The 18,969-nt window shown below is 28.7% G+C and overlaps 1 pseudogene; it reads right to left on the bottom strand.

Moving 5' to 3' along the window:
• Window positions 1-1,166: 1,166 nt before the first annotated feature.
• On the bottom strand, window positions 1,167-2,256 carry LOC113560122 (annotated as a pseudogene).
• Window positions 2,257-18,969: the final 16,713 nt, after the last annotated feature.

Here is an 18,969-nt window from a genome sequence, read left to right as displayed (position 1 = left end):
TCTACAGCTAAGAAACCAAATGCACTATGTCTCGAATTCTACATAAATATTCGCATCATTTTTATTATTGTTAAACTATAGAACAATACAACTATTTAAATACATCCTTCTAGTAGCAGCCAAGCTAAGTAAAATATTATTTGCACCACATAAATACACAAGGTATATTAAATACAAACAGTTATAAATACTTATAATTAATGAATTTATGAAATTACTTAGCTAATTTTTGATATCACAACTTTTGTAATTTAAGTGATTTTTTTTATTTAGCGATGTTTTTACACGGAGTGTTTTTGATGAGATTTTATGTTTCATAAGACAATTTACCTGTTATCGTATTATAAATTATAAAAGTAATCGGCAAAAATGCCGAAATTTACAATAATAATTACATTATTTTATTATCTACTTTTAATATCGCAATAATACCGTTATTATCGATATCGAATATATTCATTTTATTATCGACGTAATTTCTAAAAAAAAATTTATTTTTTTAAACCTTTTTTATTACGAAAACTCTTGGTCCCTTCAAATTCGTTATAAAGAGTTTTCACTGTACTTTAAAATCAAATGTCGCCAACTATTCGTCGCCGGTTTTGTACTTATTTTTTCAATTTAGTTTATTCAGTGTAATAGTTATTATACATACATACAATATATTTTAATAAATTTCGTACAGTAAAAATTAGTTTTTTAAGTAATGAAAATTAATACTTTTATTTAACGAACTGTTTTCAAAGAACCATCAAATTTGTTAAATAAAGGTTCGACTAACCGACTGTATATCAATTCATGAATAATTTATTACAAAAATGCACTCTCATGATTGATATGAGTATGAACTCATCTTATCAATCAATAAATTGGTAAACTAATATGGTTGAAAAGGGTCTTTCTAAATTTAGAATTTTCCAAATTCTTATCCCAAATTGGTCGTAACAAGGTTATTAAATTTGTAATACTTATTTCTGAATTAAAATTTTCGTCTGATAATACAGTATTTGCATTTTGCTACTTTCGCAGTTTGATTATTTTTATTTCATTCAATATAAAATTGATCGTCCAATTGGCCATTACCATATATTCAGGCCTGTATCTTCTTAGTGAGCACACAAATTATTATGGTTAAGTAGTATTTTTAAATAAAATTTACCTAATAAAAAGTAGTCACTATAATTATGATTATGCGGTTCTTTGAGCATTATTGAAACATTACTGTTGTTCCATATATGAACATCATGAGTGTTTCCGGGAAACAGTGCGTTTACGTTTTACACTTTTAGATTTGAATCACATGCCTATATTTAAAACGTGGATCTTTGTGCAGGTATTTCGGTAACATAATTTATGATCTACTTGTAATTTTATAATAGTAAGTAAATCTACTAACTAGCTGAACATTAATTGAATGATAGTTCTTGCGGTTGACATATATATATTCAGGGTATTGGTTTTCAACAAGATTCATATTTTTTGAAAAAGAAACAATGGCTATGTGGGTACAATCTAAGCAGCCTATAATTCCAGCAAATCCAGTTTTTCTATAAAACCTTTACAGTTTTAACAAAATTTATTTCAAACATAATCTTTTATAATGTATATTTTAAAATAATTAAATTGAACATATACTACTCGTTGCTAACTTCATCAAGCTCTTGAATATTACTGGGAAATTTTACTCAAGTATTAAAAATTTCGGGTTGGTTCAAAGCAGCAACTATTTCTTTTACACATCACAGATGACTGCGACAAATTCATGAATCGACTATTCCCAACTGACGTTTGATACGACTCAGTAGCAAAGAAATTTAAAGCTACTAAAACTTAAATAAAAAATGATTTTTATTAGCCTATAGAGTTCAAATAAAAATAACTAATAAGGATCAAATCTAGTTTAATGCTCATACAAATTTTTAAGTTATTTTTTCTGAATCACATGTACTCAACGTGGGTATCGTAAACTTAAATTGAAAAATTTGAATGTTCAATAAACTAGATTAATAATTATACATTTTTACTTTACTTTTGTTTGGATATCAATAGAAGACAATCGGGTATCAACTACAATAAATGGTTTTAATATATTAATCAAATACCGCGTTATTTCTTTTGAGAGCCGAAAATTTTTCATAAATAATTTATCCGTCAACGCGAAAGCATCATACGCCTTTGGAAATTATTTCTTAAATCGACTTCATTTATTTGTTCATTTATATTTAACAATTTATTTGCCATTAAATCGAAATCCATTGCACAGAATATAACGTTGAAAGAATGACTAAAATAATATTAATTTGCTTTGACCTTGCATTAAATTATACCCCTTATTTTACTTCATTGCTAAACTAGGTATTAATTTATATTTAAAGATAGGTAAGTAATAGCGTGGATCAGTCTTTACAGAAAACATGATATTATAAAAATAAAAACACAGGATTATTTAAAATAACAGCACAAGTAAATTAAAAAACAAACTAATTTAATGTATTATTAATAAAAAGTATTTTATAGTAGTCATCATAACATCATATTATTTTGTTAACAAAATAAAGATAAGTATTAAGTAAAAATAAAAAATGTATTTCTAATTTACTAAGAAAAAAACATATTTATAAACATAACAAATGCTTTAGGAAAAACAAATAACAAATCTTGTATAGAATAATAAATATCGGAACAAACAACAGGTATACTGCATAGTTATGATAGTAATAATGCATAATCGAAATATGAAATATTATTAAAAATGTACATTACAAAATAAATAATAAAACATAATAAGAAAATCAGTCAATCTAAGGTATCCAAGGTATAATCATAATGACAAAGTTATTGAGATCAATAGTTTTTATATACAACTGCTGTTTTTTTTTTATATATCATTGGTTACATTAAAATTCTGACACAATTATTGATGGTTAATTAAAGCGTTTAATTAAACATAATATAATACTGATACTAATCTATTATAATAACATTTATATATTGTTTTTTAAAAAAATTAAACAAAAATCATGAAAACTTAATAAATATTTTTAAGTACACAACTAATAACTATATAAGTAGTAGGTATTTAAGTTATACTTTCTTAGTTTCTGCTGCTTCAGTTGACTCTAGTGATTCTAGAACTGGGACTGCTGCAATACGAATATGTCCGAGATATATTACATGGATTGAAATGTAACTCGCAAACTCGTAATGTTGATAATATATCTTTACCGTTAACTTCAGATAGAACGTTGATCCATTCTTTGCGAATATTTGGAGAGTTTTTGGTAACGTAAATAATGAAATTTTTTTATTTTTTTCATTAAGTGAAAGACAATTTATTACAAAACACCTTATCATAATTGTGTGTATTTTAAGATAAACAGAATAAAATTAAAATTATAAAAAATATTCAGCATGAACCTATCTTAAAAAAGTTGAACATCAAGTCATCAGAGTTAAAAAGAAACATAGACACAATTAAATTATGAATTATAATTATAATATGTTATAATATGTTAGGTAGGTATAAAATATATTATAATATTGTATAATTATATATATTACGAAGTATGAAAAAGGCGGGAAATTTGTAAGTTAAGATGGATTAGCATACCGATTTATTAATCTCTTGTTTAGGATACCTAGATAGCGCAAGCGTTGACAAGAACTCGAAGCCCTTGTACCCCGCTCATTGTATACAGTAAGGGCGATTTACCTCTCACACCCTCCAACCATGTCGTTTCCAGTCCTGTATATCTTAATCCATGCTATTAAGGCACTCTAGGATAAACGTATGCGTAGCGCTCCTAGCGGGTTATTAATGAACTGGCGACAATAAGCGATTCACACCAATCCTTAATAATAATATGTTCATGGCCATGCCGATAATCAAAACGTGGCAGTACGGTACGGAACACTGATCGATGAGCGGGGCTTGATAAAAATTTAATTTTCTGATTGGACGAGCTTACGGTACATTAGCAAGATTGCAAGCAGTGTCGCCAGTGTCAGAATAACAAAGAGCATGATTTTAACTATTCTAAGGCGAACGAAATTAGGTGCGACGTTGCCAATGCTTTGTTTTGGTGTTGACCAATAGACGAAGACGGTCATCGGAACGACACTAGAGCAACTGACAAAATGCGCATCTCTAGATCAGTCAATTTAGACATACATTACGAACAACACGAATAAGGTTCACCAACACTTGTCGATATTCAATATAATATTATATTCATACAAAGATGGACGTAGTTGCGCATGACATAACCAAGACTAGTGAGTAAAAAATACAATATATTTAAAGCTTTTTAAATAATATTTTCCTTCTTTCATAGTTAAAAAATGTAATTATTATTCGTAGTGACAATCATTTTTATTTGAAAAAAAAAATTTATAGTTAAAAATTAATTAGTTATTCTTGTCGAAAAACTAAGTATTAATAATTTAAAGCTAGGTACTACATAAGTTTTGTTTTAAAATATATAAAAATATAAATAATTCATACATATGATTTTATATAATAATTATACTTTGATTTTTTTGTTAAAGATTAGTATTTTATTAGATTTGAGTATGGCTAAGGATTATTAATTTATATATGGCCTAGTACCGCATAAGTTTCGGTTTTAAAAATATATAAAAATATTTATTATAAGTTAGTAACATTTTATTAAAAAAAAAAACATTTGAGTCTATTAAATTCCAATTCCATCGTTTTTATTGTTGAATATCTGATCAATCTAGTTCATCCTTGTCACTGCGCCAGGTTAAACTTAGGTGTTATTATTATATTAAGTATACTAAATATAATTTATAAAGAAAACATTTATTATAATATCGCATAATATGGAGCATGAGTCAATCTCATAATAAGCATCAAAAGCACATTAGTATTTAGTATTAGTTTGAACATAACCTACAAATGTCACATAAACGTATATAATAATAATAATATATATATTATCATGACATCCTTCCACTTTGCTAATCATAATATTAAGTTATAAACATTTTTTTTTTTTAAACAAATGGCAATATAAATGAAATACAATTTTTATAACATAATAACAATCACAACTTTAATGTTAAATCTCATTAATTTTAATTAATCACAATATAATAATTTAAAATAAAATACATATCATATTCATTATACATTAACCTCTCAGGTTTTTTCCAAGTCTTCTCTGATTTCCGCCTTTCTTTACTCTTTATTTCTTCCTCTTCAAACTAAACTTACCGTTTTCATTTTCCTAATAAATATTATATTTCTTCTCAACTCTCTTCCTTTCTAATCCTTTACTAAATAACATCTTGGCCGTTTCAATTTATTCAATATTGTCACCTCTCTCGATATATTTTTTTTATCCCGTAACCATACCTTTTCTTTTTCCTCAAATACTATTTCTTTTATAGTCCTTTTATTGTCATAATATATTTTTTTTTATATTTAGCCAATTATTTTGTTTTTTCCACACCTTAAACTACTTATTTTGACTTTATTTGATAAAAATGATTTTTTTCATATTCTTCATTTATTTTGTTCGGCCATTTCAATATTAAATCTTTATTAGTTTCTGAATTCTGTCTTTAATTCACTCAGATTTTCTACACTTTATTTTGTTTCAGCTATCTTAACTGTGTGTATTAAATCCCTCAATGACTTGTCATCTTTTTCTTTTTTATAAATTATATTTCTTGTTAGTAAATCCTATAGTTTCGAAATGGTATACTAAATTTACAATATTTACTTAACTCTCATCCGATTTAATATAATAATAATTATTCTTTAAATAAACCACACTATAATATTTTTTATTTAATTATTTTGGAGTAATTACTTCCAATGTTGGTACTTGAAATTGCTCCCTCAATAACCTTGTTTAGTTCTTTTGGGTCTAAACAAATTCTTAAAAGATAAATCTGGTTTTTGTACTAGTATCAAATTATTTATCCATTTGTTTGGTCCAACCATTGGAGTTGTTATTTCTTTTTTTACCAACTCTTCTACCTTTCATTTCAACTTTTCTTTATTTTTATAGGTACCTCCTAGCTATACTAGCTTTTGGAATTACTCCTTCTTTCAATTTAACAATACATACATCAATGTGTTTATATCAGCTCCACTATCTAATTTAAACTCAAATTTTTTTTTTCATTTCAAAAGTCTTATACCATACTCTGTACAGACTTTAATGAGTGTTTGAATATAACCTACAAATGTCATTAAACATAATATAATACTGATACTAATCTATTATAATAACATTTATATATTGTTTTTTAAAAAAATTAAACAAAAATCATGAAAACTTAAATTTTTTTATAGTGAAAAATTAATAAATTACTGGATTTGAATAGCTAAGAGTCGTTAATTTAATGCCTGGTCATATATAAGTTTATCTGTTATAAATATAAAAATAAATTATAATTTATTAATTTCATTTTATTTTAAAAATAATATTTATGCAATGATTTTTTTTTTTTTTGATAAATTTAATGTAAATCTTGAACTGTTGAAGATTTGTTTTTAGTTATTAAATTATCAGTTATAAAGTTATCAATATATAATGTTACATGTTTTAAGATTTTAAGCATATTAATGCATATTACATTAATAATGAATCATTGATTTAAATAATTTAATAATAAAGATCCGTATTTTAATTTATAGACATTTGAGGTCCTATTATTTTAATGTATTTTTTTTATTTGTCTAGATACACCCACAGAAGATAATTTAGAGTCAAAAAACAGGATAAACGACAAATCATTATTGTAAGTATAAATTATATTTGTTTTCTTTCTACTATTATTGGTCTATTATAAATTAGAATTTTTTTTATATTATAGAAAATTATTATAAATATTATAAAACTTGACAATAACACAATGATTTTATGTTACAGTGACAATATTAAATTTATCATTGCGGATTTTGAATTCACAATGATAAATCGAAAAGATCTGCTTCTCGTATCAGGGTCTATGACAAGTAATGAAGAAGAATGTATTGCAATAAAACTAGCAGGGACCCCACTAGTTTTAACAACGGATAATAAAATTCAAATTTTAAAAAGTCGTGAAGTTGCTCCACTAGTTAAAAATCTAAACAGAATTTTTAAGAATAAACCAAAAATTTTAAATCCAATATTAGAGCAACTACAATCAAGTTTAACAATTAATGAGGGGTCTAACCTTTCGTCAACGTTTATTAATAATTATCTGCACTCTGATGATAGGGAACCTATTATTGTATTATGGAACGGTACAACAGATAAAGAAATAATAAATCGGTTAAAATTAAGTTCGAAGAAAATATTTAATATCACGTCCTATAGTGATAACAATGATTGTTATTTTAATTTAAAATTACTGGACATGACAGAAAAAACTAATAAATTATTATATTCTTCGAGCATTGGGTACCACATAAAGAATGGGCGAATGTTAAATTTGATGGAAACTCATGACGCAATATGTACTATAAAACACGATATAACACATAGTCATGACCCGGTAGCAGATGTTGTAATTACAAAATGTATTTTTAATTATATTATAAAAAAAATGGGCCTTATACAATTATACAAAGCGTGCTGCTAAACAAGTTTATAATAAAAACTATATATTTTAAAAATTGTTTTGCATATCTTATAAACTTACATTTGTCTCTTTTTTACCAATAATATGATTGAATATATATATAATTAGACTGCTACCAGATCATGTAATGGCTATGTATTATTTTATGGTCTGTTATGCATATTAAATTGTGTGTTTCATTAACGTTCATTCGTTTCATGGTAGCAATATGTTCCTGCAGAGTTTAACAATTTATTTGATTTTTCTGTCACATGGTAAACTTTTAAATTGAATTTACTGTTGCTGTTATCGCTATAAGACGTGATACTCAACATTATATATATAAAAAAATTGAATCGAGTTACCTTTTATTTCTTTATCTATTATCCCGTTCCAGAAGACTCTAATATATATAATTATGTACATATTTGTGAACTATTTTTGTAATTATAATTTTACTAATGTATTGTGTATATTGTGTTTTGTATAATATATTCAACTTTGTTTGTATACCTTTGACATTATAAATAAGCATTGTGTATAGATTGTATAATATTTTGTTAAAATTTTGATAATTTTATAAATTAAAACCTCAAATATACTTTTATACTAATGTGGAGTTTGTCAAAATTTGAATAGTCGTAAATTTAAAACCTCACATAAACTGTGATACATATGTATCATAGAACAAAATTTGCAGTATAACACGTATGAAATATAAAAAAAAAATGGAGCAAGCCAAATTCACGTTCCAAATAATTACTTTGATTTTCTGTGTGTGAGGTAATTTTAGTTGATTAATTTTCGTGTATTGTTTTAATTAAATACATAATAAATTTTAAAAATAATTTTTTTGTGATCTGTTTGCATTTGTGTATTACACATACTTAACTAGTCAATTTCATATTTTTTAGGTCATATCAAATTATGTTTTGCTTCTTAATTACCAATGTATAAACAAATGAAAAACATTAAATAATAACTAAAGCCAATGAATACTTACATATTCAAATTGTCATGTATGTCACAAATTTTAGCAATGTTAAGTCGTATAGTTTTCTTGTTAACACTCCATTAAATTCTTAGAATTCTTTTAGATGAGATCATACAGTAAACCACTCTGCACTATTTTCAAAACTGAAATAATAATAATAATAATAATAATAAATAACAGGTAATGATTATGATGTTAAGATAATATTTCACTGTGTTGACATATATATGTAGGTATAATGGTATGAAACACCATTACAGTGTTTGTATTTTATTATTATAATATACATATCTATTGTAGACGCGTTCATCTTCTTACATATTTTAGTCTGTATTATCACTAAATAATTTTGCACACAACAAGTTATATAATTTGATTTAATTAATAAAATCGAAAATAATAAGTAGTTATGTTCTTCATAAGTATCATAATATAATACAAATACATAACTGTTAAATTTATAAAAAATAAAATTAAGAAATGCATATTAAAAGATAATATTAACAATTCAAACTTAAGATAAACAGAAGGAAATATATGCTATAATTTAAATGTATTTTATGCATTAATTAATTAAAAATATATATTACAATGAATGTACGCAATTGGTAAATGCTGACAGTCACCGGATAAATAATGTCACAGTACACCAAAGTCATTGCTGAATGTTGACATATTAATTATTTGTATTTGAGTTTTATTTTCATTAGTGAATATCAAAATTAATACAACGATTGGTAAATGTTGGTAATGTCCATAATATTTTATCTAATTTAGGGATAACAGAACAGTAAGTAACTTAACCTCAGATGATTAAATTGCAATAAAAGTACAAAGATGTAATATCTTTATTATATGTAATTGTTATACTGTATTGGAGTTCAGTGGTAAATAAAATAAAAAACACTCAGAAAAGGCATTGTTGTAAAGCCTTTAATACCAAATAGATCTTGTTGATATTTAAACATGTTAATATATCAATGTTGAAGGAACTATCCGTATTCGAGTTCTAGATGTTGATCGTAGTAAAAGAATCTCCAAAATATTTTAGCTGTAGTACTAGTATTGTTAGATAAAGTAGATAATGATTTTTATAAATTAATTATACACTAGTAATCAGTTTTCAATGCGTAAAGAAAATGTAATATCAATCACTGATGCACAAAGGGATTAACAAATTTCCTTAAGGCAAGCACCTGAATCAAATTCACCACAAAAAAGTGAGATTGTAGAAATTTTGTTATTTTATGTAGTACACAATGTCATGACAGTTTGTAATGTTATAATGAGTAGAATGATTTTCCCGGTTTTTTTAAAAACCATAGTGTTTGTATAGTAAAATAATCATAATTTAAATAATACAAATATATGTAATAATTTAATATTGATTAATAATAATAATAATTTGTTGTTTCGATTTTCTATTATTTATTTAAGTATTCAACTACAGTACTATACTATAACACTATAATACCTATGTTAACATTAACCAAAATTGTGTTGTTTATGTCAGCATTGACCAAAATTCTAATGTAAATGTATAAATTATTATAATTTTTTAACATTCACCAATTACGGACATTCATAGTAACATATATACATATAAATTGTCCATGATATTTGTCCATATATAATAAACTGTAGAGACGCTATAACTCAAGTTTTGTTTTTATTCCCATATAAATATAAATTATACATAAATTAATATCAATTCAAGTTAGATATCTCGAAGCAAATTTTTATCTCCCTTCAACTTCGAGTTATCGCGATTCGACTGTAAATGTATACAATTTCTCAATACATACGTTATATAAATATTATATTTGTACATAACAGTGATGTAGCTGAATGAAGGTCATGGATATATTGGAAAATTTTATTGGTGATGTTTTAATCACGGTCATAGCCTATATAGGTAATAAAATAATTGGAAAAAGTTAAATTCTTCATGATATTTTGTGGTGTCTTACAATTTTATTTATAAATAGCCTTAATAGCCCCTCCTCCTAGATTGAGCTCCAGCTCTGCCAGCTACTGGTTTATAATATTATAAGTGTAATAATAAAATATAAAAGGAGGATGACCTTAAAGAGACTTATAGATAATGTAAATAATATGACTATAACAGACTACATACGAGAAGTCAGTAAAAAATCCAAAATTTAAAATAACTAAATACAGTTGTTTTTTTAATAATAGCATTTACATTACTAACATTAATCTACTAACAAATCCTTGTTATTCATATAAAGTATAAACACTTTCATATGTATTTTTTCAAATCAGAAAAAGCATAGGTACTATTCAAAATATTTTAATTTTATCAACAAAGGACAAATTGCAAGGGACAGAGTAAAATAAAAGTTGGTCAACAACAAGAATTTTATGTTCAAACCAAATTTTACTCTAAACCCAGAACAGAGATAAGACTGCTCAACAATAAAATAATAACACAAAATGTTGTAAGTAGGTAGTTTAAGCATTATAAATATTTTCAACACACATTTAAAGTCAATTTCAGACAAAGTATAAATTACATGCTTAAGTATGATGTTTTTAATTTGGAATTAAGGAGGTACACATATTTAACAAGTCACAATAATTAAATATTACAATTAAATTATTCAGTGGATGATTTTATTCACATTACTCCAATAATATATAATTTTGTTTACAGTCAGTTTATAATAATTATGGTTATCTGTAGCCGTTGAATCAAGAAAATAAAATAACATAACATAATTAATTGAATTCGATTTTATAGCAGGCTTAGTTATCGAACAAAATGGTTTTACTCACCAATTCCACTCGTACGGACGGGCTTGAACATGACGATCCGCAAATCTCCTTCAAAGTTCTACAATCACAGTAGTCAACCGCGAACGACAATATTTATTACGATGGGTAAAATATTATTTTATAAAATAGGTAACAAGTTTCACTGTTGTGTTAAATCACTGACAAAAATTAACTTTTCTAAAATAATATAGTTGTTACTAGTTTAATGTTTATCTGGTTATCTCACACGTATCGTCCTATTTAAATCCACTGTCACACGTAAACTCAATGCTGTATGGATATATAGGTACTTTAGTATACCACTACCACCTGGAGCGCTAACTACCCGATGAGGGCTCAAACATACTAAAGTTTGTATGGCACGTATTATATACATAATGCATTTTAGCATTTATTCTTACTTTAAGCTCATGTCTTCTGCAGTTTTATTCCCTACTGTTTATATATTTTATTTTGTTTCGATAACTCAGAATTACACCAAAGCACAAAACACTTAAAAGAGGCGCATAGGTACCTACTACCTAATACTTATATAAAAAAAAAAAAAAATAAATATCACACTACATTTGTACAAAAAGAGTATGTTGTGGTTGTGTTGGTACTTAAATTAATAACTATACTGCAAAAATGAAAAGAGTACACTAGGATAATACGATGTAAATACTGTTATTGTACACATAAATTTGATATTTCCATAGAGTAAATTGTAATAATATTTTAAATATAAATAATAGTGTTTTCAATATAATGCTATTCTTAGAATAAGTTCGTGCCTTGACACCGTAGAAGCCACACGCTATCCGCGCACCGTTTTTAATAGCTACCGATAGCAGTAATAGCAGCAATTACGTCGCAATGGTAATGTACAATATCAATATCTTAGGTATAAAGTCTACTAGATAATTACCGTATCGTAAATTAACCCGCGCCTACGGGCGATAAACCCGCTACTTACATTCGATAACTACACACACACTAACAAAATGATTCCAACAAATTCTAAACATGAACGCAAAATACCTCCTATAACTATCAGAAAAAATAAAATAATACGCTCAGATACTGACAATTCTGAACCTCCGACTCCCAACTCCGATACTGAATTTAGATCACCAAGACATACGTCAAAAGCCTTCGACCTGCCAACCTAAAGCCCCATCAAACCCACGCCAAATCGCTATGCTATACTAGTCGAAAACACCGTAATAAATGATCAAGAAATGGCCAACTGCAACAACGATAACACACACACCTCACAAACAGATAATCAAAGCAATTATAACATTCAACCACAAACAAACGATAGCACTCTTAAAAGAACACCACTGCTATTCATAGCTAATATAACAAAATTCACACAGTTTCGACTTGAAATATCAGAAGTCATTATTAATGATTTTACCGCCTCGTCCAAGAACGATAAAATAAAAGTTAATGTAGAAACCATAGACGACTTCCACACCTTAACCAAATTCCTCGATGATAAAAAATATGAATACTATACATACAGATTAAAAAACGAAAAAGACATTTCCGCAATAATTAGAAACTTACCCACATCAATAACCGAGTTTGAAATTATGGAAGAACTAAGAAGACTAAATTTTCCCGTTAAATCCGTCTTAAGACTAAACAACAAAAATTATACACCAACCCCACTAATGGCATTACAGCTGGAAAACAACCCTTTATCACAAGACATTTTTAAACTAAAAAAATTGCTAAATTGCATAATAATCACCGAACCACGCCGGAAATCAAAAGATCCTCCACAGTGCACAAACTGTCAGAGATATGGTCACATTCACAAATCGTGCAAACTTCAGTCTCGTTGCGTAAAATGTAACGAACCACACCACTACTCTAACTGTGAAAAATCATCAAATACACCTACCTGTGTCAACTGCAACGAAATGCACCCGGCAAACTATAAAAGCTGTGCCTACTTCAAAACAATCAAAAGCAAAAATCCAAACAACTCCCAAAAACATCCACAAATTGAAAGCCAACCCATAACAAACCCAGCAAGAAACGACAATGCAATTAACTCCACCACAAGAACCCCAAACCCCACATCATATGCAGATATAACTAAAGGGAAAATAAACAGAACAAATTTATTTAATTTAGAACAATTACCAAATGTCCCACTAAACGATAACCTACAAAACACAATTACAGAATTTATTGAAAACATTCTCCAAAATATCCAAAATATCATAAGCTCAATCCTTAACTCGATAACAAATAATGTATCTCTTCAAAACTTAAATGTCTGTAATTAACTTAAATGACATTAATTTAGTTAACTGGAACGCCAACGGCATCAAATCAAAAAAATCATCACTTATAGAATTCTATATAAAAATCATCTCGGCCTACAACCCACCTAACAAAAAAATCCAAAAAGAAGACATTTCAAAAATATTTGATAACCACCCAACAATACTTCTAGGTGATCTAAACTCTAAAAACCAAATATGGGGATGTTTAAAAATAAACCCAAATGGAATTAAACTTCTTCAAATCTCATCCGAACTTAGAATACTAATATCCCCACCATCTAAACCAACCTTCCAACGATCTGGAAGAGTCCCAGACATACTTGATATTGCATTAATATCAAACCAGCCCACCACTCTTCATCACCAAGTCATAAACGAGCTCGACTCCGATCACGTTCCAGTCATCACTACTCTTAATGAGCCTTTAATAATGAACCAGTGCATCCCAAAACTAATAACTGCACCAATTAATTGGCAAACGTTCAGAAAAAAACTAAACACAAACCTAAGCTGCACCAGACAATATGAAAATCCAGAAGACATTAACACTAGCATAGAATACTTAACGAACACAATAAAAGAGTCAATCAACCAAGCAATGATCAAAAATAACAAAACCATCAACCACCCACCCGCAGACTCTCTCCCAACCTCGATCCAAAATTTTATAAAACAAAAACATAAAGCGAGAAGAATTTGACAGAATACTAGAAACCTTGCAGTCAAACGAAGGCTCAACCAACTCATCAGAAGAGTTAAATGGGAATTGGACAACCTTAGATACAACTCTTATGGTGCATATCTTAAAAAAATAAATCCTAATGACTCGAGTCTCTGGCTAGCCACCAAACGTCTACTTAAACAACATAACATAATTCCTCCTCTGAAAAACGGACCAGCCAAATTCGAAACAAATGCTGAAAAGACCGAAGTTCTCGCAAACCATTTCGCATCCTGCTTCACCTCCACAGATGAAGATGCCGTCTATAACGATCAAAACACCACGAACCCTGATATTTACCATTTACTACCAAATGATTTCAACGTCGATTCAAATGGCAGCATTTCCCCAACATCTCCCATTGAAATACAAAAAATAATTGTCAAACTAGTAAATAAAAAAAGCCCAGGCCATGACTTAATTACCAACAAAATCTTAAAAAACTTAACACCCAAAGTACTATCCTACCTAGCTAGCCTTTACAATTCGGCCACGCGTTTCGGAACATTCCCGTCATCTTGGAAACATGCCATTATAATTCCAATACATAAACCACTGAAACTGGCCCACTCTCCATCAAGTTACAGACCAATTAGCCTTCTTCCTTCTTTATCAAAACTTTACGAAAGGATACTGCTCAATAGACTAAAATCATTCACACAAATCATACCGAAACATCAATTTGGATTCAAAACGCACCACTCGACATGCCATCAAATTCAACAAATCTCGGAGATAATTGTAAGTGGCTTTGAAAACAAACTATATACAACGGCTGTCTTCCTCGATGTAACCTAAGCCTTCGACAAAATATGGCACCATGGACTTGAACAAAAATTGAATTTTCTAGCTCTTCCCAAATATTTATTTAGATTTAGACATTAAGGCTGGTTAATATTGTAAGTACAAAATCTAAAAATGTAAATATAATATAGTAGTTCTATGACATCATTTAGTTTGAAAAAAATTTCAGAAGCCTTGTGGTAAATTAAATGTTCAGCTAAGGTCTTGTAAAGTTGTAACTGAACATTTTAATTATACTAGAAAAACATTAAACACCAAATGTATAAAATACAAATAGCTAGTCAATATTAGGCTCAAATTAATTTTGTTTATGTAATCATAATTATAATGCATTATAATAAATTAATAACTATAAAGCTTAGAAAAAAACATTATGTTAAATTGTATTTAACAAAAACCAAATGTTATTACATTTCTTACTTCTACCTTATTACATCTTAACTCTAATATCTCAAAAATTAAATTATACCAATAATTACTACTAACAGATTTTTTTTTGTGTTAAACTTTTTTTTATATTTTTTTTTGCAAATATCATGTCTACTATAACATAATTTTATAAACCTTTTCGAACATTTCTCGTAATATGACTTCAAAATCATAACTCGAATATAAAGCATCGTCATATATTAACCTTAATAATTTAATCTTAAAATATTTTCTACTTATTATGCTAATCCATCTTGAGCTATTAACTAAATGATAATTTTTACAAAAATTTGCCTTTCTTCTACATGTGTGAATATTTTTTCGGATTAAATTTATATCCTTTGAGTCTAATATATTTAAATCATCTGGTGTAATCTCAGAATGTATAATTTTGCTGGGACGTTCACATAGCTGATCTACCGCTTTACGTTTGACACTGTTACTTAATTTCTGCCGCACAAGTGATCGTTTCTCATGGGCTGCGTGATTATTATCTTTAAGATTATTGTCTATTTCAACACCATGTGTATCAAATTTTAAAAATGCACTACACCTTTTATTTGTACACGTCCACCGTTGAATTTCATTTTTCATTATGCGATGAAAACGGTACTTAAAACTGTCAATCACGCGTAACTCTTTAAGTTTTCCACTATATATTGTTATACAGAAAAATAGAAAATAAACGAACAGAAAGACTACACTACGACAGATATTAAGCAAGCGAGTAAGGTTGTCGATAAACTGATTAAACATATTTTTTGACAGCCGTTTCAAAAGCACCAACACAATCTTAATGCTGATAAATAATATATATATATATATATAATGTATATATATAAATCGTTAATATCGAACAGTAATTTCCCAACGTACAAAATCGTTAATATCAAAAATAATAATTGGACATTTGTCGGCAATTCGTATCTTATATTTGTAAGAATATATTAATTTTAAAGAGACAAATACAAGGGACACAAGCCTTGAATAAATGTCGGATCTGTGGAACCTTCTTCCCCACACTTATAAGTGCTGGAGAATAAGGTCACCTATCAGATTTAAATATTTTTTTTTTTTTTTTTATTAGAAATAAGCCTCGGCTGCGAAGGCCATTGGCTGACATGGTTTACATTGTTTAGGGAGAATTGTTGTATATACTATTTACATTATTTTCATACACATATTGCACATATTACAACAAAATAGATTATAGATTATTAATAAGGTTGATCTTGATCAAAAAGGACATCATGCGGCTAATGTTGTCTGGGTGAAGGGCTTCCGATATAATATTTGATACCCCAGCTTGACGTCTGTCTGATTCGAAGGAACGGCATTCAGATACGATGTGATTGATAGATAGAAGTGTACCACAACTGGCGCAAATGGGTGGGTCTTCTTTCTTCATCAGGTACTGGTGAGTTAGCTGCGTGTGTCCTATGCGCATTCTGTTTATGGAAATTTCCATCTTTCTTGAGAAATCAGGCGGGGAATGCCATGTGTGAATGGTATTTTTGATTTGGTTAAGTTTAGAGGAGCCTTGCTTCCATTCCCGTAACCATAAATTGTTTGCAATTGTTTTTGTTAAGGATCTAGCGTCGTTTAAGGCAAAACAGTTGAGTTTAGTAGCGTCAGAGGAGGTTATTGCTTGACGAGCTTTTTTGTCAGCTCTTTCATTTCCCGAGATTTGATTGTGGCTAGAAATCCAAATCAGAGTGATTGAGTGGCCTGACTGTGTACGGTCGTTGAGTTGTTTATGTATTTTCCTGATGATTTAATTTGGTGTGGTGAGGTTATCGATATTTCTTAACGTGCTTAGTGAGTAGCTTAGGATTACTGCTTTATGTGTGTGACTTGTTCTAATGAGGTCCAGGGCAAAGGAGATTGCCACCGCCTCAGCTGTGTAAATTGAGCTAAAGTTTATATGTATTTCATCTTGTATGTCGTGCAGTGTATTAGAAGTATTTCTATGTCTCCGGAAACCGTTCTGTCGAGGGTCTAGGATATTGTTTTTTTCAAGAACCATCTGAGTCTTGAATCAATAATTTTTTCCAATATCTTTGCCATGGTATTCAGGAGTGATATAGGTCTGAATGATTTAGTATCAAATTTATTTTTTTTCGGTTTGGGTATTGGAATGGTAATGGAGTGTTTCCAGTTTTGTGGTATTTGCCCGGAAGACCATATTTTGTTGAATAATTTAATGATCGAAATTAAGGCCGACTTAGGGAGATTGTGAATAAATTTGTATGGTATTCCATCTGGTCCTGGGGTGACACTGGAACATTTAGCCAAAACTCTGATCATATCATCTAATAGAATTGGAGAGTTTAGATTTGTCTGTTCGTCTGAGTGGGGGTTAATGTTGGATAAATAAAGTTGGTTCCTCATGTGTGCGTTATTTTCGAAAAAATTTGTGTTGTAGTTTTCGTCTGAACTATTATGGTGGAAGAAGTTTCCTAAGAGATTGGATATTACATCGGGGTCGGTGATTAATTCGGTGTCTTTCATGATGTGTATGTGGTGATTCTTGGAGTGGCCGCGAAGTGCCCTAACTCTGCGCCAAATCAGGGATGAGGGCTTTAGGTCTCAAACTGGACGAAAATGTTTTCTAAGAATTTGTCTTACTTTTTTTGGCCAAGTATCGGGTTTTAGCTTTGAGATGTTTGAGCTTTATTAGATCATCGATACTTTTGGAGTTTTGAGAGCTTTGTTCTTTAGTTTAATTGTGTTTTTTATTTCGTCATTCCACCATGGGACTAAGTTTTTTAACCACGTTTGTAGTTTTTCCAATAGACGTTTCGGCAGCTCTAGTTATAGATTCTGAGATGAAGGTGGTATCGTCCTCTATTAAACTGGTATCAGATTGTGAATTTTCTTGCATAAATGTGTCCACTAGTGTGGAAAAAAGGTCCCAGTCTGAATTTTTTAACCTCCATCTGTGTGTGGAAGAGGTTGACAAAGTTTTGGTGGATAGTAAAGTCATTAATATAGGTAAGTGGTCACTATCATATATCTCACATAATACTGATCAGGATATTCTCTGAGCCAGCGACACACTTGAGAGGGACAGGTCTATTGCGGAAAAATTACCATTTGAAGGATTGAGTCTTGTTGGTTTGCCATTGTTGAGAAGTGCAATAGTATTGTCGTCTAGAATTTTTTCCATTGCTTTTCCTCGGGCATCTGTTGTAACAGACCCCCAATATTCGCTGTGGCTTTCGAAGTCGCCTAGTAGGATAAAGGGTTTGGGGAGTTGTTTAATGATGTTTTCTATAGCAAAGGAATTAAAAGGTGTTTGGTTAGGGATGTATATATTGCATATTGAGATTTTAGCTTCTAGCGTTACCTGG

This window comes from Rhopalosiphum maidis, chromosome 3, assembly GCF_003676215.2.
Source record: "Rhopalosiphum maidis isolate BTI-1 chromosome 3, ASM367621v3, whole genome shotgun sequence".
Classification (NCBI taxonomy): Eukaryota; Metazoa; Arthropoda; class Insecta; order Hemiptera; family Aphididae; genus Rhopalosiphum; species Rhopalosiphum maidis.
This window is presented reverse-complemented; position numbering and strand designations above follow the sequence as displayed.